This window comes from Chlorocebus sabaeus, chromosome 17 (assembly GCF_047675955.1).
Source record: "Chlorocebus sabaeus isolate Y175 chromosome 17, mChlSab1.0.hap1, whole genome shotgun sequence".
Lineage (NCBI taxonomy): Eukaryota > Metazoa > Chordata > Mammalia > Primates > Cercopithecidae > Chlorocebus > Chlorocebus sabaeus.
In genome coordinates this window covers 11,285,536-11,310,409 of record NC_132920.1, presented here as the reverse complement: position 1 = coordinate 11,310,409, position 24,874 = coordinate 11,285,536, and the positions used below count along the sequence as shown (strand labels likewise).

Here is a 24,874-nt window from a genome sequence, read left to right as displayed (position 1 = left end):
CACATTACAAAGACCCTCAAATGATGCTCACTGTTACCAACATTTTTTTCTAATCTTACATCTTTCATCCTGAATGCTCATGAAAGACATGCTGCTTCTGGTTCAAACTTGGGCCAATGACAATGCTTTTCATGTTTGTTGGCCCAATAATCAGCCATTGCACTCAAAGACTTAGAGGGGATCAGTTTAAAAACAGCTATTACTGCATTTGAACTACAGCTCCCCTCCAGTCCCCCGTATGTCTGGGCTTGCTGCTGCCACAGGAAAGCTCCCAGTTCTACCCAGGGAGGGATTGTGTTTCTTAGCTTGTTTCAGCACCAACTCATAAAAGCTGCTTATGTCAAATGTCAGTAAATTGCAAACTTACCCGTGAGGTTTAGTTGACCTTATTCCACAACAAGAGTGGCCATATGAAATAAACCCAAAGACTCATGATCAGGCAGGACTAAGTGTTGCATTTTGGAGAATGGCAAGGGGTCGTTTCGGGAAGGAGATGGAGCACCTTCCTATGCTAATCTCATGAGATTAGCTTTAAACATCTTTAGTTTCTCCAGTCAATAATTTGTTAGAACTGTCATTTTACACTTAAACATTTTTTCGAACTCTTATTTTTGCACCCTTTAGCACTGGGATGAAAGATTCTTAAGTCATATCTCCTCCCCACTCCCACCACCACCACCACACTGTTTTATATAATACTTCCTTTTACTAGTTTACTCTTTTAAATTTATCTACCTTCCTCTCCACACCCCTCACCCCCTCCTCACCCTGTTGCTTCAGAAAAACTCCTGATTTGTGGAGGAGTAAATGCTCACAACTATCTATTCTCTCAGCCCTACATCTCTCTCAACTTGCGCCTCTCTGGACAGAACAATTTTTATCTTTTTAGCCATTCTTATACTGCAGTTTCCCTTCACTGCCATAATTCTGGTGAACTCACTGTTTGAGATCAGTCTCCATTGTTCCCCATGGAGATCACCAAAACCGATACCACCAGGAACTTACATTTGAGCCCCGCAGAACATTTAGGAAGAGAGCGTTTTGGGTTTGGTTTGATTTGTTTCAGCTATTTTTTTCTGTCTCAAGAAACATGGGTAGATGGAGCTTACCAGGTGAGGTCAGTGGCTTTCTTCTCTGGAATCTTTAGAGTAGAGTATCTACAGAATATTCCATCTGTGAAACTTTGCACAATAGACTAGATAAACAATGGATTACAGAGAAAAGAGTCCTAACACTCAGACCCTAAAGCAGTGCTAGGTTAACAACAAGGTGCTTACTTGCTTGGGGTGCCAGCCGAAATCAGAACAATGAGGCTTTCATGGACTTATCCAGAATTTTATAATTGATAAAAAGAAAAATCATTTTATGTTTTGTGGTTTAGTATTGCTTTAATTTGGGTTTATACATGGGAGGAGGCACCAAAATATTTCAGTGCTTGGGGACTTAGACTAAGAACCACAAGGAGGTGGAGAGAGAGCAGGAAACAGGCTGCTCTTTGTCACGGACCTTGTCTTTTCTGGCACTCGTTGGCTCTGGTTTTCACAGACGTGAGTCTGATGAGAATGCTGAGTAATTGGCTTCTAGTCTCAGCAGAGCGTATATGAGTTGCCTTTGCTATCTCTAGCCTATGTCTCCGGCTCCCACATCCCCCTCCCCCTCATCCTAGTTAGCCCCTCCCCAAGCTTACCCCCTGGTTATTCTCACAGGGTCCTGTTTTTTACCCAAGGCCCCTTAGTGCTCTCTGTTCCCGCCAAAAATATCTTTCAGATCCATGAGTCATATTAAATTAGCAACAGCTCTTTACAAGTTAAAAGTCATCTCCCTCCTACAGATAATGTCATACAAATACGGGTTAAAGTCTTAGCTAAAGAAAGAGTGTCTAACTGTGGACTTTCAGTCATAAACCAGTGGAAAGGACATCTGACTAGGAACAGGTGATCTCAGTGCTTCTAAGCTCTCATTGTATGGACTTGTGCTGTCTAACAGAGTAGCTACCAGTTGCAAGGGACCATTACAATTTAATTAATTAAAATTACATAAAATAAAAAACTCACTTCCTCAGCCACACTGGCCGCATTTGACGCACTCAATAACCACATGTGGCTGGTAGCTCTCACATCGGACAGCACAGATACTGATCATTTCTTGTCTGACAGGAAGCTCCACTGGATGGTACAAATCTAAATAATTTCCTTCTTGGCTTCCTCAGAGGCAAGGCCTTCCCCAGTGCAGGGTTGCTCAGGCTTAGCACTATTGCCATCTTGGACTGGATTCTTCTTTGTTGGGGGGTGGGGGCATCCTGGGCATTATGGGATGTTTAGAAGCACTCCTGGCCTCTATCCCCTACATGCCAGTATCAGCCACCCCCACCACCCAGTGTGGCAATCAAAAAACGTCTCGAGACATTGTCAAATGTCCCCTGGGGGACGTCTATGCTGAAGCTGGCTGGAGCTCTGGGGATCAGGGAGGACGTCTGTAAGCGTGCTTATGAGTTGTAAGCTCTAAGACGGAAGGGACATTGCATAGGGCAGGTCAGGCACATTGTAAGTGATCTTAAAACATTACAATTGAGAAGAATTTCAGAGTGACATTTATAGCCAAGAAAGATATTCTTCCCCCGACTGGGGCATTCCCTTGATGTTAAATTGTCATGTGTGTCAAAACTCTAAAGAACTGCAGGGAAGCCTATAACTCCAAAGGAAGGCAGAGGAAGGTCCCAGGGGACAGGTTGTGGGGTGAGTTCACTTATTCCAGTCAAGGTGAAGGAGTTGCCTCTGGGCTTCACTCTGAGACTTGCAGCCTAGTGTGCTAAGCTCCCGGTTCCCAAAGTGGCCATTCCCACGCTGAACGGCATTACTGCCTCATCAGCAGCTTGTCAGCTGTAAATTCTAATCCCAGGCCAGGTCTCTCTTCCCAGGACCAAAGTCATAAAGATGTTTGCCCTTGCACGGGTGTTTGACATGTGCTAGACCACATTTGTGTATTTGTCTTAGGGCCCTCTTGAGAGCTTAGCACTTCTCTCTGACCCAGGCTAGGCTTTATGTGCTGCGCATTCCTCCTGAACATGATGTCATGCTTGTGCCTCACCATGGAATTCTGCAGCCAGGCACAGGGGCTCAAGTCCAAAGTTGGGAGGACTTAAAAGGCTTAAACAAGCAAATGTTTTTCATTATTTAAGGTTTTAAGAAAACTGAATTCTGAAATATTTATGGTCCTGGACTCCTTTGTGGGTCATCAATGACCTCTTTCCTTTTAGGAGGTATCTCATGGAGAGGGCGTCTTGGCCTGCTCCCCTCTGGGGCCACTAACTCACACCAGAGCTGACTCAACCATTCCAGGGGAAGACTGGTAAAAAGTTTATTCACCACACACGTCTAGCTGAAATGAATGAAATCAAACTCAGCAGAAGTCAACACTTAGCATGGAAGGCAAAGTAGAAATGAAGGGTCGCCCAGCTGCTGCACACCAGCCTTTAGCTTTAGCTCAAGTTGTTCTGCTTCGAAGGACAATGCCAATCATCTTGTAAGTAAATGAAGACAATGGTTCAACAATGCTGTCGAGTCTGAGAGAAAAGAGAAGCCATCTCTATGCCCAAAATTTAGTATATGTTAGGATTGGGGTGGGTTGCCCAGTGCCTTCTGAGATGACCTGTGCTCTTTTCTTTTATCCAGGAGCAATTAGAAGCATAGGAAGTGGTCCAGGATGACTTTAACCCTGTTAGAGGATCCAAATAATTCCTCATATGTATGAATGTAAAGCCCATTCTTGTATCCAGCATTTCTCAGTGGAGATGGTTTTGACATTTTGGGTGGGATGAATCTTCCTTCTGGGAGTGTCTCCAGCACACAACAGGGCACAAAATGCAAGTGGTGTCCTCCTCTGGTCATTGTCACAACCATCCACCCACCAACGCACGCATTCCCGGGCACCACGTGGTGGGTGGCCCTGCCCCCACTGAGCACATTGCAAGCTTATTGCCGTAGAAACTAGAATGCTAGTACTACCCATGGGAGCAGGCAGCAGGCCTGTTCTTTATTTATTTTACTCTTTGATTCTGCAGACCTCAGATTTACCCACTGTTATTGATCTGTGGAGGGCTTTTGACTGCCCATTTTCCCCCTAGAGTGAGCTCATATGAGTGGAAAAGAAGCAAAGAGGTAGCTGTTACACAGCTGTTCCATTCCTGCTCCCTGTTCATCTCCTAATATTGTGAATACACCCTAAGAATTCTCGCAGGTGTGGATTAAGATGACTTAAGCCAGGAGGAAATTTGCCCCAAGGAAAATTTCCCCATCTAACATCCTCATACAGGCCCTCTTGCTAGACCCACATTAATGAACTACAGCTTCTGACTCCCAGCAGGCCCTCATTCATTTTCCATCATCTTTATCTGTCTGTCTTTTATAGCACAAGGTACTGAAATTATCAGGTGATCAGAGAAGTCTAGAACTGGATATAAACCAATAGATCATCCAGGAACGTGGCTTTCAACCTCCAGACTTTGATGTCTATTGACTGTGAAGATACTGGAGGGGACTCAAAAGCTATTATCATTTTCAAAAATGGTGTCAGAACTGTTCAATGTACTTTAAATAGGACTCACAGGTGTATTAAAATGTCAAGCTTTCTTTTGCCTAAAACTGTATGAACACGGTGCAGTAACTGGTTATTTCAATGCTGACAAAAGTTCTGATTGACAGAACTTGCACTCATTATATATCACTCAGTACCTAACTGATATGATAATTTCGAAATCAGGAAGATTGTGGAGAGAGATTAGTAAGAGGTCCTTAGTGGTAAAAAGACTAATGAAATTGTAGCCCGATTGTCTCTTTCTTCAAAAGTTGAGGCCCAGAGATGTGAAGTGACTTGCTGACAGTTGGATGATTAGTGCTCTAGAACTGTGGTGGCCATGCCACACCAGGACAGTTCCTATGTGCTCCTGTTGTCCCAGTACCATCACCAATAAGAATCCCTGTCACTCTCAAAAGAAATCCAGTTTGATTAATAAATTACATGGTCACTCTACCTAAAACCCAAGTCTCCAATTGCCAATTCATCCCTTTTCTCGCCACAAAACTCTACCTCTTTCTCTCTCTTTCATGCTTCTCAAAATTGTTCCTCCTCTCTGATTCCATCTCCTATGTTTTCACAAGTAGGTCATCCTCCACATTTGGGTGACTATAAATGACAGCTCCAACTCCAGATGGCCTGAACCATGGGACCTTTTGTTCCTGAGTGGAGGAGGAAGGAAGATGGTACAGGGGCAGGGGCAGCTGGGCCCCAGGCAAGCCCAGGGCCTTGCCCAAGCCTCAGACAGCCACCCACGTGCTCCTATGTTCTCAGTGACAAAGGCTGGGAGGGGCAGAGGGAAGCTGGTGAATTTTTATGATTTAAAATATATGAATCCACACTGGATAGAAAACACTACAATGTAAAACACCACCCATGCAGCTCTGAAAGTCCAGAACGTTCAGGTGACTCCAGTATGGTGTTCATAGACTTTGGCAATACTTTGAAAACCTCTGTGAACAATAAAAGTTAAGCATGAGAAAGAAAATATTTCCCATAAGAAAACATAAACCAAACCCTTTTCCTTGTCTGCCACATGGGGCCAAACATACCAGTGTGTTTAATTGGTAGATCAATACCACTCTCAAGAATTTCTTAGATGCCATAAACACACAATGCAATTTTGGTGGCGTCCCACAGCAAGCTATAATCATGAGAGGGGAGGACCTGGGTTCAGCAGCTGTGCTTTATTCCTGTGTTGCTTTGAACTCACAGCAGAGCTAAATACCCGGCTCACAAGACCTTCTGATAACAAAGTCCAGCAGACTTGGGAGTAACTTGGTTGTCTTTGGTTGTTGTTGTTGTTGTTTGAGATGGAGTTTTTGCTCTGTTGCCCAGGCTAGAGTACAGTGGTGCAATCTCGGTGCACTGCAACCTCAGCCTCCAGGGTTCAAGAGATTCTCCTGCCTCAACCTCCCAAGTAGCTGGGATTACAGGCATGTGCCACGACACCGGGCTAATTTCTATATTTTTAGGAGAGACAGGATTTTGCCATGTTGGCCAGACTGATCTCGAACTCCTGGCCTCAGGTGATCCGCCCACCTCGGCCTCCCAAAGTGCTGGGATTACAGGCGTGAGCCTCTGCACCCAGCCGAGAAACTTGTTAAAATGAAAATTGGGTCTATGTAGACTGGGAGATTAAAAATGACTCCTTTTTAATATAAGGAACCTTGCTTTACTGTTTCATTAAAAGGTTTGCCAGTGCAAACTGAAAATGTAGGAGCCCTTTTTAAAAAGCAGGAACAAAAACAACAACCTCTACTGTGAAAGGTACTAAAATAAAAGCTGCTTTTTTTTTTCTGCAGTCTCTCTTTTGACTTGTCACAAGGCTTTTAAAATCATTCTTATTTGCTATTTAATGCCAGTCTAAGTAAAGGAAAATTAAAATTTTAAATTGTTAGCATGAATCTTACCTTTCATCTTTATATTGTGCAAAGCCAGCTTTAAATGAAAATATAAGAGCATTTAATTTGTATGCCAAATTGTTCAAAATGATGTAATTTGCATATTTCATTCTTATCAGAACAGTGGAAAATGCTGCACTAAACTAATTCAATGCTTTCATTTCACTTCTCAATAATGCACTTTTTTTTTTTTTTTTTTTTGAGACACAGTCTCGCTCTATCCCCCAGGCTGGAGTGTAGTGGCATGATCTCAGTTCACTGCAACTTTTGTGTCCTGGGTTCAAGCAATTCTCATGCTTCAGCCTCCTGAGTAACTGGGATTACAGGCACCCGGCACCACGCCCTGCTAATTTTTGTATTTTTAGTAGAGACAGGGTTTTACCATGTTGGCCAGGCTGGTCTCGAACTCCTGACCTCAGGTGATCCACCACCTCGGCCTCCCAAAGTGCTGGGATTACAGGCATGAGCCACCGTGCCCGGCCTGATAACATGCACATTCTATCAACACTCTCTACCTTTGGCTTACTGACAAGTAAGGAAGAATTGGGAAAAAAAAAAAAGGCCTATGGGTTGCTTTATCTTTCCCTTTCTCTCTGTGTCTTCATTTTCAGTGTAAGTTGTTTGCAAATGCAAAGAAGTAACATGAGTAAGAAAGGACAAACCAAGTTTCCTCGGTCATATGTGTTTCTTAGAATACCATTGCTGCCTTTGTGTTTGAAGCAAGTTTTGGTTCTCAAATGGAAAGTGTGGCCTCTCAGGGCTGTCAGTGTCCCTCCCCCTCCCCAGCTAACTCAGTCATAGACAAAACATACTTTGTAGTCACTTAGAAGCTCCATGAACTCCCACACATCATGAATACACCAGAATTCTGAGCTCATGGACAACGCTCCATGTGAATGGGGTGACAAGAAAGGATGGGCACACGTATCTCCTGTTTCTGCTCCTTCCATGTTGTCTTATCAGAATTCACTTACAAAATACAAGTTTAAAGAGGAAATTATTACAATTTTAATATGGTGGCCGCAGAGCATGAAACTCATCAAGAAGTCCTTCTGAGCACCAAGTCCTATGCAAGCACACAGGCGATGTGCCATGAAGCTGGCCCTGCACATGGGGTGGCAGCATGCATGAAAATGGTGAAGAGATCACACGGGATCGGGTGGTGCACTGAGAAGGAACTGCGGGCATCCAGAACTGCACACAGGGCAGTGTGCACAGCAGGAGTCCAGGGCAGCCAGAGATTCACTACCAGAGGTACAGCCCGAGAGCACATGCATGCCAGGAAAGAGGAGACAGGCAGAGACAGGAAGATCAAAGTGGAAGGAGAAAAGCCAGAGCGCTGGTTAACTAAGACACTCAGCCGGCAGTATCGGGAGAGATCCACAAAATGAAGGCAAGGGAATCACGGCAGCGAGATACTAGCAAAGGGGCATTGGAAACCAGTGGCCAAGTGGCTCTGATCCCAAGCACTGAGTGCCCTCCCCGGCATCTCTGTGGGGCTATGAGGTACGTTTCATGTGTCTGGACGCGGCTCCTCAGCGTGTCCTTCCAGCTCCTCTCATCCCTCTGCCCTCTTGGTAAAAACAAGACATTTTCTAGGAGTGAGGCAACCTCCCTCCCCGCTGCCCTGTAGAGAGCAACCCTTCTGCTTTTCCAGTGTTCTAAGAATACTTTTCCTGATTTATCATAATGAGAACAGGCGGGAAACTAGCTACGTTGAACATGTGATGTACAAGGTGGTTAATAGTGACCCGCCAATGAGCAGGACGCCCGGACCTTGTGCAACCATGAGACTTTGCAACACTGCAGCAGAAGGCTGTCCCTCAGAGGTGTGTAGCCACCTAGGGGCCTCCTTCTACCACCCATGACTAAGTCTTCTGCATTAGCTTAGAGCAAGGTTTCTCAGCCTTGAAACCATGAACATTCGCGGCCAGACAGTTTTCTGTTGTGGAAGACTGTCCAATGTACCGTAGAATGTTCAGCGGCCTCTCTGGCCTCTGCTCACTACATGCTAGTAGCAACCCCCTTTCCCAACCGTGTGACAATCAGAAATGTCTCCAGACATTGCTAGATGCCCCCTGTGGGAGATCATCACCCTGGGTGAGAACCTGTGACTTCGAGCACATGAGCCCTGCAGAGGATCACGTCTGAGAGGACGCCACTCCCACCACATGCTCTTCCAGCTGGAATGGTTCTTTGTCTTTGCAGTGCCTGCTTTTCTGAAAGTGTCTCTTTATTGCTTTGTCTTCCTTCTAACACTATATCTCCCACTCCTGGGCAAGTTAGTAAGGCCTGGGGGTGTAGTAAAGTCACTCAGTGGGCAGTCTCCTTGCTCTGTGTCCACCCAAACAGAGTTAGGTCAGCCTTGAAAGTCACTGCAAAATATATACATCCTGAGGCCTACAAAGATTTTTGTGAGTTCACCATCCCTTTTCTAACTCTCTGGGGTACTGTGTACTACTATAGTACTACATGTACTATGCTCAGTGTTTGCCAGCCTTGTCGTATGTTTTGTCTCATTTAATCCTCAAAGAGAAAAAAAAAAAAAAAAACTCCTGTAACGTAACAGCATATATCCTATAACTCTTAAAAAAAGTTCCCATAAAATAGTATTGACTCCCATGCTGGGAATTAATAAGTAACTTGCCTAAGACCACCCAGGTAGTAAATGGATTTGAACTTGGGTTTTTTGGCTGCTGATCTAAGACCTTTTCTATCAATGTTTCTCTGGCTAAGTGCATGTAAGAATCACCTGTGGGTGTTTGCAAACAATGCAGGTTCCCAGGCCTCGTCCCTAGAGCCTTGGTAGGCAGGTTTAGAGCAGGCCCCTAGAATCGGAATTTGAAACAAGCAATTCCGGTGATGGCGGTGCAGGTGACTGCCCCTTGAGAAACACTGAACTCCATTATTCTGTGATTCCTGGAGCCCTGTCAGGGAAGAAGAGAAAAGACAGAAGGACTGAGAGAGATTGAAAGCACTCAGACTGATGCAGGATTGAGAGGCATTGGTCCCCTCCTTCCTCTCTCGTCCTTGCAGGCTTAGCCACATGTCTGACAATGGCAATACCATGTCCAAACTCCACACCCATGAGATGCCCCTTGACCCTTCCTACTTCTGTGTGTTTGGGCAGCCGGGGTGTGGGTTCCCCCAGTCCTCAGGTGCCAGGACCCAAGCTCCCATCAGCAAACCTGACTAATTCACAAAGCAGTTCTCTTTTTTTTTCTCTAAAGTTCAGGGATACACGTGCAGAACGTGCAGGTTTGTTACACAGGTATACATGAGCCGTGGTGGTTTGCCCACCTATCAACCTGTCATCTAGGTTTTAAGACCTGCATGCATTAGATATTTGTCCTAATGCTTTCTTTCCCCTTGCCCCCCATCCACCAACAGGCCCTGCTATGTGATGTTCCCCTCCCTGTGTCCACGTGTTCTTATTGTTCAGCTCCCACTTATGAGTGAGAATATGTGGTGTTTGGTTTTCCGTTCCTGGGTTAGTTTGCTGAGGATGATGATTTCCAGCTTCATCCATGTCCCTGTAAAGGACATGAACTCGTTCATTTTTATGGCTACATAGTATTCCATGGTATATATATGCCACATTTTCTTTATCCAGTCTATCATTGATGGGCATCAATTCACAAAGCACTTCCATCAGCTTCATTTGATTATGGAAATTAGCCCACTAACATTGCATTTGTTTGTCCACAGATGCTTTCTAAAATCCTTGGCCTTCCCTAGAGACTTTTCCTGGAATCTTTGTCTCCGCTGGCTAGATCATGAAAAACCTGGATCAGCCTTAAGTTGGATATCTGTTCATTTTTGCTTTTAAATAGTCTGGCAAAGCAAGAGGTACAACACATCCTGGTTTGATGTACTTTCCAGCAAAAAGTATTAGCAAAACAATAATAATATTCAGAGGGCTCAGTTCCCAGTAGAATTCAGCACATACTCCAGATTTCCTGAGGTTCAGGTCTAGTTGAAGGGAAAGGAGTGAGTGAGATAGGTTTGAGTTTCAGACTTGTGTTTCTCCCAGCTCCCTTGAGAGACAAAGAAAACCTGCCGATAAACACAAAACACAGCTCATTGCCCTGCTACTTGTTTGCAAGCAATTGTATGTCTGTCCTACACACCTCACCGGGCCCATGGCACTTTAAACAGCTTTCTGTGTCGGAGTCATGACTACGTGGTCCTTCACTGCTCAAACCATTGCTGCTGGTGGCCTTGGCTTTTATTTGTTAAGCTGTAACTTCAGGAAGCCAATATCCTCCCTCCCTCCCTCCCTCCTTCCTTCCCTCCCTCCCTCTTTCCTTCTTTCACTCCCTCCCTCCTTCCTTCCCTCCCTCCCTCTTTCCCTCCCTCCCTCTTTCCCTCCCTCCCTCCTTCCTTCCCTCCCTCACTCCTTCCTTCTTTCCCTCCCTTCTTCCCTCCCTCCCTCCTTCCTTCTTTCCCTCCCTCCTTTTCCTTCTTTGCCTCCCTTCTTCCCTCCCTCCCTTCTTCCTTCCTTCTTTCCCTCCCTCCTTTTCCTTCTTTGCCTCCCTTCTTCCCTCCCTCCCTTCTTCCTTCCTTCCTTTCTTTGCCCCTCTATTTCTCTGTATCTTCTTCTTCTCTTTTTCCTTCTTTCCCTATCTCCCTCCCTTCATATTCCCTCTCTCTCTCTCTTTCTCTCTCTCTCTCTTTCTCTATCATAGTTAACAACACATGCTTCAACAGGTTTTTTGACCTCTTGAGAAGTATGTGGTTAAAAAGTCTCTTTGCTATTCCTGTCTTGTACCTAAGCCACCTGCTCCTATCCCACCCCTGCCATACACACATTCATACACACAAATAAACCACTGGTACTGACTTATTGTTTTTCTTTCCAAAGTGTTTTCTTTTTTTTTTTTTTTTTTTTTTTTGAGACGGAGTCTCGCTCTGTCGCCCAGGCTGGAGTGCAGTGGCACAATCTTGGCTCACTGCAAGCTCCGCCTCCCAGGTTCACGCCATTCTCCTGCCTCAGCCTCCCGAGGAGCTGGGACTACAGGCGCCCGCCACTGCGCCCGGCTATTTTTTTTTTTCTATTTTTTAGTAGAGACGGTGTTTCACCATGGTCTCGATCTCCTGACCTTGTGGTCCGCCCGCCTCGGCCTCCCAAAGTGCTGGGATTACAGGCGTGAGCCACCGCGCCCGGCCCCAAAGTGTTTTCAACATACACGTAAGTACATTTGAATAGATGTTGTCAGCCCCCAAACGACAGCCTGTAAAACACAGTGTTCTGCACCTTACACTTTCCACTCACTATTATGTCTTAGAGATCTTTCCAAACATAAAGACCTCGTTCATTCTTTTTTATGGCATCTTAGTACTCCAGTTGTATAGATTAGCATAATTTATGTAGCCAATCCTTTATTAATAAAAATTCAGGTTGCTTCCAATATGTGGCTATCACCAACAATGTTGTAGCAAGTAGTAGTGCCAGTCCGTGTGCAGCAGAAACTCCTGAGGACGGCATTTGGGGATGCGTGGGTGTGCGCACGTGCAATCTGGATAGATATGAACAAATCGCTCATCGTAGGCACTGCGTGACCCTCTCTTCACCAATAGCACAACAGGGCGTGGCAGTCCCTATTGCAATGAGTTCCTGAGACTTTCCTGGGATAAGAAAAAGGTGAGAGAGTATAGAAGGTTATTTAATTGGAAGTCCAGGTTCCCCCTCTCACTTCCCATGGCTGCAACCATCAAAATTCTCAAACCCGATTCTTTATTATACAACCCAAGAAAGATGTATTTTTATATTTAGAATTGTAACCTAATGAATTAAGATTTTTTCGACTGTAACAAAATACAGTTCAACTCAGCTTAGCGGTGGGCTGGGGGAGAAAGAGGGGCAGGGGGTGGTCACCGTAAGGAGAAGGACACATTTCATGGTACTGGACGCAGGAGTGCAGCCATGCTCCCAGAAGGGACAGCATCTAGGAGCTGGGAGACCCCAGAACAGCCGGGGATACAGGGCCTGTCACCCATTGCTGCTTCTATTTGGGTCTTCTTTCTTGAAATATTTTTTCCTGTCTTCTCTTCAATCCTTACAACAGGTACAGGTGGAAGCTCACAGCGAACAAATTCACAGTTGGAGAGACTCAGTGACTTTGTGTGCACGTGTGCATGTTTGTGTGTGAGTGTGTGTGTGTGTGTATGTGAGTGTGCATGAGTGCATCAGTGTGAGAGTATTTGCTTGTTAGTGTGAGTGTGCACCAGTGTGTGAGTGTGCATGTTAGTGTGTGTGTGTGACTCCATGTGAGTGTCCATGTGCGAGTGTGCACGAGTGTGAGTGTGAGAGTGTGTATGTTAGTGTGCATGTGTGTATGTGAGTGTGTCAGTGTGTGAGTGTGTGTGACTCCATGTGAGTGTGCGTGTGCGAGTGTGCATGTGTGAGTGTGCACGAGTGTGAGTGTGAGAGCATGTATGTTAGTGTGCATGTGTGTATGTGAGTGTGTCAGTGTGTGACAGTGTGAGTGCACGGGATGCTTTTCTGCTTTGATTTCCCGTTCCCAGAAAAGGGTGTTGGCCCTGAACTTGGGGCCAGGCACCCATGCCTGGGCCAGGCAGCTGTGAACAGCAGAACTTGGTTATATTGTCCAAGCTGAAATGTGGGTCCTGCTGTTCTGAGTGGGCAGAAGAGCCAGGGGAATCTTTCCAAGCTGGGCAGATATTCCACATGGCATCTGTACAGCCACAAATACAGTTGTTTATCTTTGTCACTTTAATTTTATAACAAAAACATTATAAAAACAAGGCAGAAACATAATGAACTCTAAGTGTCTAATAAATCTCTCGGTTAAATGGCCCTAGTGGTTTCTGAAGTTATCCCAGAATAGGATAATGGCAGAAATGAAGTAGGTATAAACCGGACAAATTCTCACCTCTCCTGTTGTTTCTTTTCAGCAGATAGTTTCCTAAAAACTGGGTTATCAGAGACACTTTTTTAGAGTAAAACAATTGTTTTTACATTTTTAAAAACAAAGCTTCTCTCCCATGAATATCCAGAAAGACCATACATTTCAGGGCCGGCCTACAGGACATATTTCAAAGTGACATGTAATGTCATTTTAGAAGAGTGAGCTTTTTTTTTTTTTTTTTAACTTAAAGACAAAATGGCCAGGGAAAAGGCTGCCAAGTCTCTGAGTAATCTTATTGAGGGTTCAGTTTTCTAAGTATGACCTTATGCTAGCAACAGCCCCTGAGTAACAAGAAAACAAGCCAAGCTAGGAAGCCTTGTTTCTATGAGACACAATTGTAAGACAGCAAAGTCTGAAGGTGAATTCTAATTATGTAACATGAATGAGTCATCAATGCCGTCAGAGATCACAGACAATGAAGCAGTGACCCGCCGTCTCCCCACACTTGCAAAGCACACAGGCTCTGTTTCTCATCCCCCCCACACCTTCCTCTCACCCTCCCTTCCTTCCTTCTTTTCTATTTTTCTCTTTTCTTTTCCATTTTGTGCTGCATTACTCAGGGTTCTCCAGAGAAACAGAACCAATAGGATGCACATATATATTTAGAAAGTGATTTCTTGTAAGAACTTGGCTCATGTGATCATGGAGGCGGGCAGGTCCCAAGATCTGCAGGATGAGTCGGCAAACTGGGGACCCAGGAGAGCTGATAGTGTGGTTCCTGTCTGCGTCTGAGGGTGTGGGACCCAGCAGAGCTGATCACGTAGCTCTAGCACAAAGGCCAGCAGTCTTGAGACCCAGGAAGATCTGATGTCTCCATTTAAGTCCAAAGGTAAGAAAAAGCCAATGTTCTAGTTCAAAGACAACCCAGCAGGAGGATTTCTCTCTTACTCAGGGGAAGGTCCACTTTTTTCTTCTATTCAGGCCTTCTACTGATTGAACAAGGCCCACCCACATGGGAAGGGCCACCCGCTTTACCCAATCTACTGATTTACACATTCATCTCATTTCAAAACACCCTCATGGGAACACCCAGAATAATGCTTGCCCAAATGTCTGGACATCCTGTGGCCCAGTCAGGTGGACACATAGAACTATCACATGTGCCTTCCTGTTCTTGGGTGCACTGGTCACGCATGCTATCACCCATTTCCCGTTTAGAATCTTTTCTTTACAGCAAAGTTTCTAGAAAGAGAAGTCTAGACTCTGTCTGCAGTTTCTCATCTCTCATTCGCAAGTCAACCCAGCGACAGTTGGTGCCTGTCCCCATCATTTTGTTGAAACTGATCTCAAGAATCTCCAAAATCTAATTGTCAAGTTATTTCCTCTCATCTTTGTGTAATAACGCACCATCCTGAATCTCCTCCAGCCCTCTCTCTTCTGTGTGGCCCTCTAGGAGTGATAGTCCCCAGGATCCTGCCATCTTCCTCTCTCTCTTTTTTTTTTAATTTATTTTTTTGAGACAGAGCCTCACCCTGTTGCCCAGGCTGGAGTGCTCACTGCAACCTCCACCTCCCAGGCTCAAGCGATTCTCCTTCCTCAGCCTCCCGAGTAGCTGGGATCACAGGCCCGCACTCCCATACCCAGTTAAATTTTGTGTTTTTAGTAGAGACAGGGTTTCACCATGTTGGCTGGGTTGGTCTCAAACTCCTGACCTCAGGTGATCTGCATTGGCCTCCCAAACTGCTGGGATTACAAGTGTGAGCCACCATGCCTGGCCCCCTATCTCATTTAACAAGCTCTGTCTGGCTGATGTTATAAGCACTCTTGCTTTAACCACCAGCTCTAAGCTCATGACTGTAAAATCTCTGTCTTCAACATTCTCTCTCTCTGAATCTCAGACTTGGGATATATAACTGCTTACAGATTCTTTCCCCATTGGACATTCTCCACATGAAACTGGAACTTAACATGCCACATTCAAATTCGCCATTTCCCCCACAGACTTAATTTTTAATTTCTTCTTTCTCAGAATGATACTAGCATCCATGCAGTCTCCAAAGGTTTTTTCCGGGAGACATTTATGACCAACGGCTCCCTTATAATTCAAATCAGTTACTATGCTCTTTTGGTTCTCCTTGCTAAATATCCGTTTCCTCTCCTCTTCACTGTACCTGTCTCCGGCTTAATCTGAACCTTCCTTATAATTCTCATCTGGAGCACAGCTTTATAATGGATTTCTCTCCACCTCCATTTCAACTGCCCCTTTAATGAATTAGCGACTATTTTCAGTGTGATTCTTATGCAAGAAAATGTAATCAAGTTAATTCCCAATGAAAGCGTTTCCAAGCCTACCCCATTGCCTTTAGGATACAATGTGAAGACAATTGCAACAGTCCGGGAAAGAGGCTGTGAGCTAAGACAGAGGCAACTGAGATGGAGACACAGGGCAGAATGAAGGGAGCTGGGAGATCCTACAAGCTACAAATGCCAAGATCCCATTACTGATGAGACGATCAGACGTGGGAGTGAGAGTAAAGGGAGATGAAGGAAATCCTCTCCATCTTGACTTTGATAATAAAGTGAATCATAGTCTTGTCCTCTGAGCTGGGGAACTCTAGATCTTGACTTTCCTCAAAGCAAACAGCAAGTGAACTTACTTGGGTGGGGCACCCTGTCTGGGGAAGCAAAGCCTTCAGGAAACTCAAAGATCTGCGTAGAGATGAATCAGAGACCCAGTAATGAAGAAATCAAAATTAATACCAGATGGGTGAAGGAGGCAGTTGAAAGTCCTTGTAAATAGTCAGCGTCCAAGAGCACTGGAGGAGTGGAAGGTGCCACAAGCAATGCTCTTCTGCCAGGAGATTCCTAAAAATCTGCTGGCAAAGACCAGAGAAAGAATCAGAGCCATGTGCCCAGCAAGACATTACCTAAGCTCAAAAGGGTTTAAAGGACTTATAACCCTGCCTTTTACCCTCAATTATTTCATGATCACCACCATGCCCTTTTTCCTGGTCAGGTGGTTGGCAGTAGTTTGGAATATCTTGCTGTTTGTAGAACACGTTAAAGCATGAATGATGTGTTGCTATGCCTTCAGGGTGCATATTTGGATGCCCTCACAGATGAACTAATAGCTCTTTTCATCTCACTTTCCTTATTGAGTCTTGCCCATTTACAACAAAGGAAAGGCTTGTTTTGTAGATCTTTAAAACACACCTGAGGATTTTGAATTCATTTATAAGCCAATCCCCTCCAGTGATCATTCAGTAAGAACCAAAGTCATTTGCAAAGCTATACACCAACAACATGTAAACTGGTTAAATGGAGCCAAACCACCCAATTTGACTGTTCAGCCAAATTCAAGTACGTCCAATGCACTGGGATATTAAATTCCAACAAATTCTTCTTTGGCATGGCCTGACAAGATCACTGGTATTTATTGGTTGCTTTTATACAAATGGAAAGAAATATATCATAACCAAAAAGTTTTCCCAGGCAACCTTGGTAGAATCTTGCATGAGACCCAAGAGCGGGCTGAAGAACACGATCTTTGCTGCCCAAGAGCAACCTTTTGCTCTGCAAGCAGGTGGCTGATGGGCTGTTTTATGAAGGGTTTAATGATCTCTGTCTGCCTTAGTTACCTACCAAAATAAACTGTGTGAATCCCAATGTGGTAGAAGGACTGACTCCCTCATCAACTGTCAAGCAAAAATCTTGGTAGGGCTCCACAGCCTGGGGAAATAAAGTTGCTAAGGAAGACAAGTCAGTGACTCTGTAGTTTCAAGGGACCTCTGCTTCAGATACTGTTAGCAGCCCAGGAAGTAGCTCTGCTGGCTGCATTGATCCTGGGCCCAGAATTACCCTCAGGAAGAACCATCAGGAAGACAGAGCTAGATCAGTCTCCATTCCCTTAGGACACCACTCATTTGGCGACAGGCTAACCAGAGAGCTTCACTCAATTTATAATATTCATAACTGATAAAGGCCTTTTCTGGTATCCCACTAATTATATATCCAGGTTATAACCTAAATAAGATACAAAACCGAGGATGCACTTTTGTCTGATCTCTTTATTTTACACACGAGGAAACTGAGACTCAGGAATGGCTGAATTGCCCAAAGTTGCACACCTGAGAATAAAGCCCAGGTCTCCTGACTTGCAGGTTACAGTTCTTCCCGCTGTGAACACCATCACAAGCTGCCAGCTGCACATGGCTGAATGGGAGTTACAGAAGTTTGGAAAACCTGGTGTCTCTCTGCAGCTGCCATGTAGCTTTCCATTAAGGACCTTAAATATAAGGGTCAGATATCAGACTAGAGAAACACCCAAGGAGGGATGAGAAAAAACGTAGACTGGATGGTCCACGAGCCTCAGTGCAGGAAATGAAGTGGATTAGCCAGGAAATCAGGAATCTAGACTATTTTGAGGGGGGCATAAAAGCTGCATTGCTCAATCCTGCTTATTTCAATCTATAGAGAGAACTGCCCTACAAGCAGAAGCCCTGCCATTTTTACCCATGCCTGAGCCAAGAGTACGTCTTCCTTCATCCATATTTCTAGCTTTCCCCCTACACTCTCCTTTCTTTGGAAGGAAGTTATTTTCCTTTCCTATCACTGAAAATTCTAACAGAGCCCCACTGAGAGTCTTCTTCATCCTAGGTCCTCATTTAAAGCAAAATTTTACTGAGCACTTACTATGCACCAGGTGCTCAGCTGGGGTAACAAAGATGGAGCAGTCACAGTTATAATCCACAAGGATCTCCTCATCTAAAGGTCCTGTTTATGTAGAGTGCTTGCTTGCACCATGTGGACAGTGAGCATACTTCTAAACCCCAAATCTCAACATATGGTCCAAGAAAAGACTGCTTTTCTAATTTGCAAACGTTTTATGTGAGTGTCTTTAAAAGGCTTACAAATTGAATTGTGTTAGTAAGTCCTATAACAAGCTCCTTTACTAGAAAAAAATAACTTTTATTAAATCAGGATTTTTGAGAAAATTCTGTGCTCTGTGTTCACCAAATCCATATGCTTTAACTTGTAAAACCTCCCTGTAATCACAGTCTATTGCAGTTGGGAAGGATCTGAAATGTCACCTAATCCAGAAGATGTAAATTTTTTATTTTTTAACAATGAAACAATTTTTTAAAACAAATATTACTGTGACTTCCAAAATAATAAAATAGTTAAAACTGGCACCTTTCTCCTAAAAAATGATGAGCTTGTTTACTCTTCCTGTTGCAAATGAGGAAACTGAGATCCAAAAAGAGTGAGAATTCAAACGTCTCAAAGAAAGTTATTTGCAGAGTGAGGGTAGGAACATAGGATCCTTTCCTACTCTCTTTCCACCCATTCATCCATCCATCCATCCATCCTTCCATTCACTTACCCACCCACCCATCCATCTATTCATCTATCCACCCATCTATCCATCCATCCACCCATTCACCTATCCATCCACCCATCCATCTATTCATTCATTTGCCATCCATCCATCCATCTACCCACTCATCCATCCATTCACCTACCCATCCATCCACCCACCCATCCATCCACCCACCATCCATCTATTCAACCATCCATCCACCATCTATCCACCCATCCATCTATTCATTAATCCACCCATCCATTCAACCATCCACCCATTCATCTATTCATCCGTCCATCTATCCACCCATCATCTATCAATTCATTTATCCATCCATCCATCATATATCCACCCATTGATCTATCCATCTATCTATATATTCATCTATCTACCCATCCACCCACCATCCATCTATTCATCCATCCATTCATCTACCCATCCCTCTGTCTACCCACTAATCCATCTATCCATCCATCCACTTCACAAATCTTCAATAAGCCCTGGGGGTCCTGCACTTGAAAGAAAGGTAGACAGAGGCCAGACCATGCATGGCCTTATGAGTCATCTTAAGAATTTTGGACACTGTCTTAAGAACAATAAGAAAAACATTGCAGTACTTTTTGTTTTGCTTGAGTTTAGGGATTTTATTTCAAAACTATTTTATTGTAGAATGTTTCAAAAGTAGAAAGAGTAGTATCAATTACCTAGATTCAATAATTCTCAGCACATGGAAAACCTTGTTTTACTGTCTCCCCACTCTCCCCACCCCACTGGATTATTGGTCTGCAAATACTCAGTGTGAATCTTCAAAAGATAAGGACTCTTTTATATATATATATACACACACACACACACACACACATACATATATAATATAAAATCATAATACCATTATCAAACTTAAAACATTTCCATAGTAATTCCATAATATTAAAAATTCCATCAGTTGACTAAAAAACTTCAGGGATTGGTAACTCACGTGACACAGTTGACATTTTAGAGACATTAGCTCTGGCTGCAGCATGAAGAAAGGATTATAGAGAGATGAGCCAAGTCTCAAAGGCCAATGCAGTAATCCAGATGAGAATGGAAGTTGCCTGAACATGACAGCAGTAGGGACAGAGAGGAAGGGAGAGGCACAACAGCACTGCAGGAGGCATCATTGAAAGGACATCTTGAAAGCCATGGGGAAGATGGACAATGGGGACCATTAGGATGAGGCCCAGCATCTAGTGTGGGTGGTGGTGCCATTCACTGAGAGGAGACCAAAGCTGAAAATATCCATTTGGATTAGCAGATGGAGTGTGTCTTTTGGAGAGGTGGAGCACAAGGTGGGAGAGGGACATCAAGGGGAACTGTCCAGGGCCAGTTGGAGAGAAGACCCGGGCTGGAGAGACAGGTGTGGGAGTCCTGAAGCTGTAGGTGGAAACAGAAGTTGTGGTTGCAGGTGGTGAAAGCAGAGGAGGCTGAGGACAGAACTGGAGGCTCAGTGCCATGATGGGAGGTGAAGAGAAACACCCAGACAGACTAGCACCAAGGAAAGAGCATCATTTAAAAGGGGAAACATGGTCAATGATGTCAAATTTTGCAGAGATGTCAAGTAAAGTCAGACTCAAAGTGGTCCACTGGGTTTAGGAAAAAGGATTTAGAACAAAGGGTGTTGGGAAGAGCCCCTTTGGTGAGGTAGAGAAAACAAACACCAGACGGTCACCAGTGAAAACTGAAGAACTGGAAGTTCCTCCGCACCCAACCCAAAGTGCTAGCATTACAGGCGTAAGCCACCACGCCCGACCCAGTCTGTGATATTTTATTATGGCAGCTCTAACAAACTAATACAGCTGGGCACTGTGATTAACGTGGTACTTCCTTCTTTTTATTTAATGTTCACAACAATCTCATGCGGTAAGTGCTCCTGTATCTCCTTTTCTAGATGAAGAGATTGAAGCTTACAGAGGGAAATACACTAACTTGCATAAGGTGGAAAAGTTAATAAGCAGAATTCTAATGCAGTTTCCCAGGGATGCTGTCACTAAGCACCACAGACTGTGGGGCTTAAACAGAAATTGATTGTTTCACAGCTCGGGAGGCTGGAAGAGACCAAGAGGTCGGTAGGGTTGGTGACTCGAGAGGGCTGTGAGGAAAGAATCTGCCCGTGTTTCTTCATATCAGCTTTCCTCTCTATATTACTCCTCTTTACAAGGACATCAGTCCAGTCGGATGAGAGGCCCACCCTGCTCTGGTAGGACCTCATCTGAACTAATTACATCTGCAATGACTTTTTTGCCAAATAAGGTCCCATTCTGAGATACTGGGGGTTAGGTATTTAACATATTAATTTGGGGGGACACAATTCAACCCTCCTGCCCTGCTTGGATGAAGGCCATGCGAGCTGAAGGGCTCAGTCAGCTAGGGGAAAACCTGACTTCAGGGTGTTAAAGGAAAGGCATAATTGCTGGGAGCAAGTTAGGAGAGAGGTCATATACGGAGAAAAGTCCCGTAGAAGGCAAGACAGGATGGCATTGAGTGACAGGTGGAGGGATTCACTTGGGCATGAGAGGAGACATTTTCCTTATTGTCATAAGGATGCGGGAAGGAAAAAGCAATGAGTTGAAATGTGAAGTGAATCTGCAGATGTGGAGGAGGGAAGTTGAGGAAGTTCATTTTAGGGGGCCCCTGCTTTCTTTGTGGAGCAGGTGGGGAGACTACCTACGGAAGTTAACAGCAGGGTTTAAGATTGGGGCACAGAAGACGGACAGGCAATAAAACCAGAGACGTTGAAAAACGTGGCGAAAGTTTGAAACATCCACTGTGTATAAACTGCAACAGCCTGCTGTGTCTAGAATAGGCCCCATTCAATGTAGCACTGCAGAAGATAATCTACTCTCATTTTAATTAGAAAAATAGGGGAACAGAAAGGTGAGCTGGCCAGGGAACTACAGAGGGCTGCCTGACAGTAACAAGGATCTAGATGGCATTGGTGACCGTGAGTTTGCAGTGGCACCGTCTGCAGGGTGTGTGGTTTTGCCAGCCATGCTCAATAGCTGGGCGATTAATGCAGAGTAAGTAAACAGTTGAGCTCATCCAAGGCTGGGCTTTGGCCAGGGCAATGCATTAAAAGGACAAACGGCAAGGAGGTTGAGTATATTGGCAAGAGGAGGGTGAAGTGGGGAAGCTCAGGGGTTTCAGTGGGCAGAGAGGGAAGTGGGCATGTGAGGAGGCTGTGGCTATTTCTGCTGAAGAGGCCTGCTCATGCCCCTTGCTTTTGGAGCACATGGCTGTTGCTGCTTCCTGGAGGAACAGATGCTGTCAGATGTGGCATACTAATGAGCTGCAGGCTGACAGGCTCCCCCGCTGGTCTCCCTCTTCTGCAGTGGTCCTGACTGGTCCCAGCTGGGCAATTCAGCAATCTGTGCTCAGTGCTGCCACAACTCTCAGAGCATGCCCTGGGGACACACACCCCTGTGAAAGGATGAGGTTGGTACCAGCTGCCTTCCTAGTGGCACGTCGATGTATCCCTGGGTCAGTCTGCTCATTTCTCTGTCATTTTAAAATGCTGTATGGGCTGACTCTGTTTACATCTTGGATTTTATGACTGTAATCTTCTAAGACTACCAATCTTCCTTTAGCTGCCATATTTCAAATAAAAGCTATGGATATTATTATAAATATTATTGATATTACTATTCTATACATCTACTAATATTATTAGCAGTCAACTTGAAACTCTAAGTTACCATATTCACTTCAGTATCTTCATATACAAATAATAGAGAAAAAAACATTAATGTTTTACAGGGGTGGTGACACACTAATATTATTCCTAGTACAAAATGGTCAACATTTAAAAAATATATACTAAATATTGTCAGAAGCAATGGGAGCTATTATACCTTGTTGACGAGAATATCAAATGATACAACCACTTTGGAAACAGTTTGGTATTTTCTGTTAAAGCTGAAAACAAAGCGGGCAAGGTGCTATGAGCCTGTAGTCCCAGCTACTCAGGAGGCTGAGGAAAGAGAATCCCTTGAGGCAGCCTGGACAACACAAAGAAACAAGGAAGGCAGGGAGGGATGGACAGAAACCTATCATCCAGCAATTCCATATAAACACAACAGAAACAGATAAAGATCTACATAGCATTATTATTCATAATGGGCTAGTACTGGAAACAACACAATTGTCCGTGAACATTATTAATAGAATGGAAAAATGCTGGCATATTCATACAGTGGAATACCACACAGCAATGCAAATTACAAACTACAGCTACAGGCAATAACGTAGATGCATTACTCGAACATAATGCTGAGTAGGAGAAGCCCACACAAAAGAACATATGCTGTGATCCATTTATACAAAGTTTAAAAACAGGGGAAGTCACTTTATTGTATAGGAGTGCCAAGTGACATAGTAAAGCACAGAGAAAACTAAGGAGGGAATGACCAGAAGAGTCCGGATAGTCACCTGTAGGCAGGCCCACCCTCAACAGAAAACTGGCACATTCAGTAATTGAGGACATATAAATATACTTTAGACACTGCTTTGCTTATATACAAATAAAAATCTGCAATATATGTCATATGGAATTATTCTTTTCTTTTGACATGACTTCAAAGTATATATTATCTGATTCTTATCATGAGTTTAAAACAAAGGATCAATGTCTGATATTCTTCCAAATAATAAATTGACAGGATTCCTTGGAGCATTACAAAACACTTTTTTTGTGAGGCTTAAGGTAAAAGTACAGATGGAGAACTGCCTATTATGGGCCTAATATTGCATTGTACTGTAAAATTGTAAATTGTAAAATTATAAATTAAACTGACAAGCTGTTAAATAAAAGATGTCCCATCCTCCTAGTTGGACAAATATCTCTTCATAGTGACCTGAGAAACCACGTTGGACCTTAGAATTCTTGGACTGCTTGGATCTTCCTGTTAGAACATGTGCCACAGGAAGAAGCCTCCCCTAGATCCAGCCATCCACCCTCATGCCCCAGCCCTGCTCCATCCCATGACCCAAGGGCCTTGGTGCTCATATATATCACTCTTGAGCCCTCAAGTCTAAACTTCACCCGTGGCCTTTTACGAATATCTGCTTCCAGGTTCCCCTCAGGAAGAAGGACGTAAAGACGAGCCCACAAAGACCAGGAAGTAGGTTTGGAATCATTTGAACAGGAAGTCTCAATGTCCTGGTCCTTGGCATGGGGTCTAGAAAGGAAGACATGGGTCTCAGGTGGGCGTGGTCTCTTGGTCCCACAGACCTCTTTCGCCTTCAGAAAGTGCATGGCTGGAGGAGAAATGGAAGCCCAAAAGCACAAGGCCCAACACAGAGTCTCCGGTGCATGCGGATACGGGTAGTACCTCCTTTATGAGAAAGAAAGAGGTTGCATTGGAAAGGGCACTTGGAAAGCTTCTGGAGTCCTGGCAGTACTCTATGTCTTGACCTGCATGGCAGTTAAATTTATGACAATTTATTAAGCTCTACATTCATTTTATACAGTTTTCTATATGTGTGTTATATTTCCCAGTAAAGAATTAATGACGTGTGTGTGTGTGTGTGTGTGTGTGTGTGTGTGTGTGTGTGTATATATATATAATTTCTGGTACTGTAGTTTATGGTATCCCCATAGACAAATCAGCTCTGAGAGGTTGTCTTACAAGCGCAGACACCTTGGGCAGTTAAAATGCCTCAAGGTGCGAGTACCTAAAGAAGCAATAGACAGGGCGCTGGAAACGCAGTAACTCTCCCTTCTGGTTCTCCACCCCGTCTGGGGCCAAGATACTGGGGAAACCACACATGGATTCAGGCAGAGCAAATGAGTCATGGGCCCGTGTCCTCTTCCCTAGCCACTGCAAGTGCCTCAGAGGAAAATTCCTTTTTGCCCCTCCTAGCCAAGACTATAAACACTGTGTTTATCAAACTGAAATTACAGGAGGCTGTTCCCATCCTGGTAGAAGCGAAAGGAGACCAACTCCCAATTATCCTGTTTGGAAAAGAGTTCTAGGAAGACTTCTCTTCCTCCTAAGGGCAGCTGCATAGGTTCATTAAATTGTTTGCTGAGCTTCTATTATGTGCCAGGCACAATTCTTATTTTTCTGCTTCCCCTTTTGAAGCAACTTCTTACATTATTCTTGATAGGAAAACACCATCCTTTT

At 44.3% G+C, this 24,874-nt stretch overlaps 1 protein-coding gene across 1 annotated transcript in view; it reads left to right on the top strand.

Annotated features, from left to right (window-relative positions):
- Positions 1-24,874, top strand: part of NEDD9 (neural precursor cell expressed, developmentally down-regulated 9) — a 200,780-nt gene that overhangs the window by 51,593 nt on the left and 124,313 nt on the right. The window lies entirely within an intron of this gene.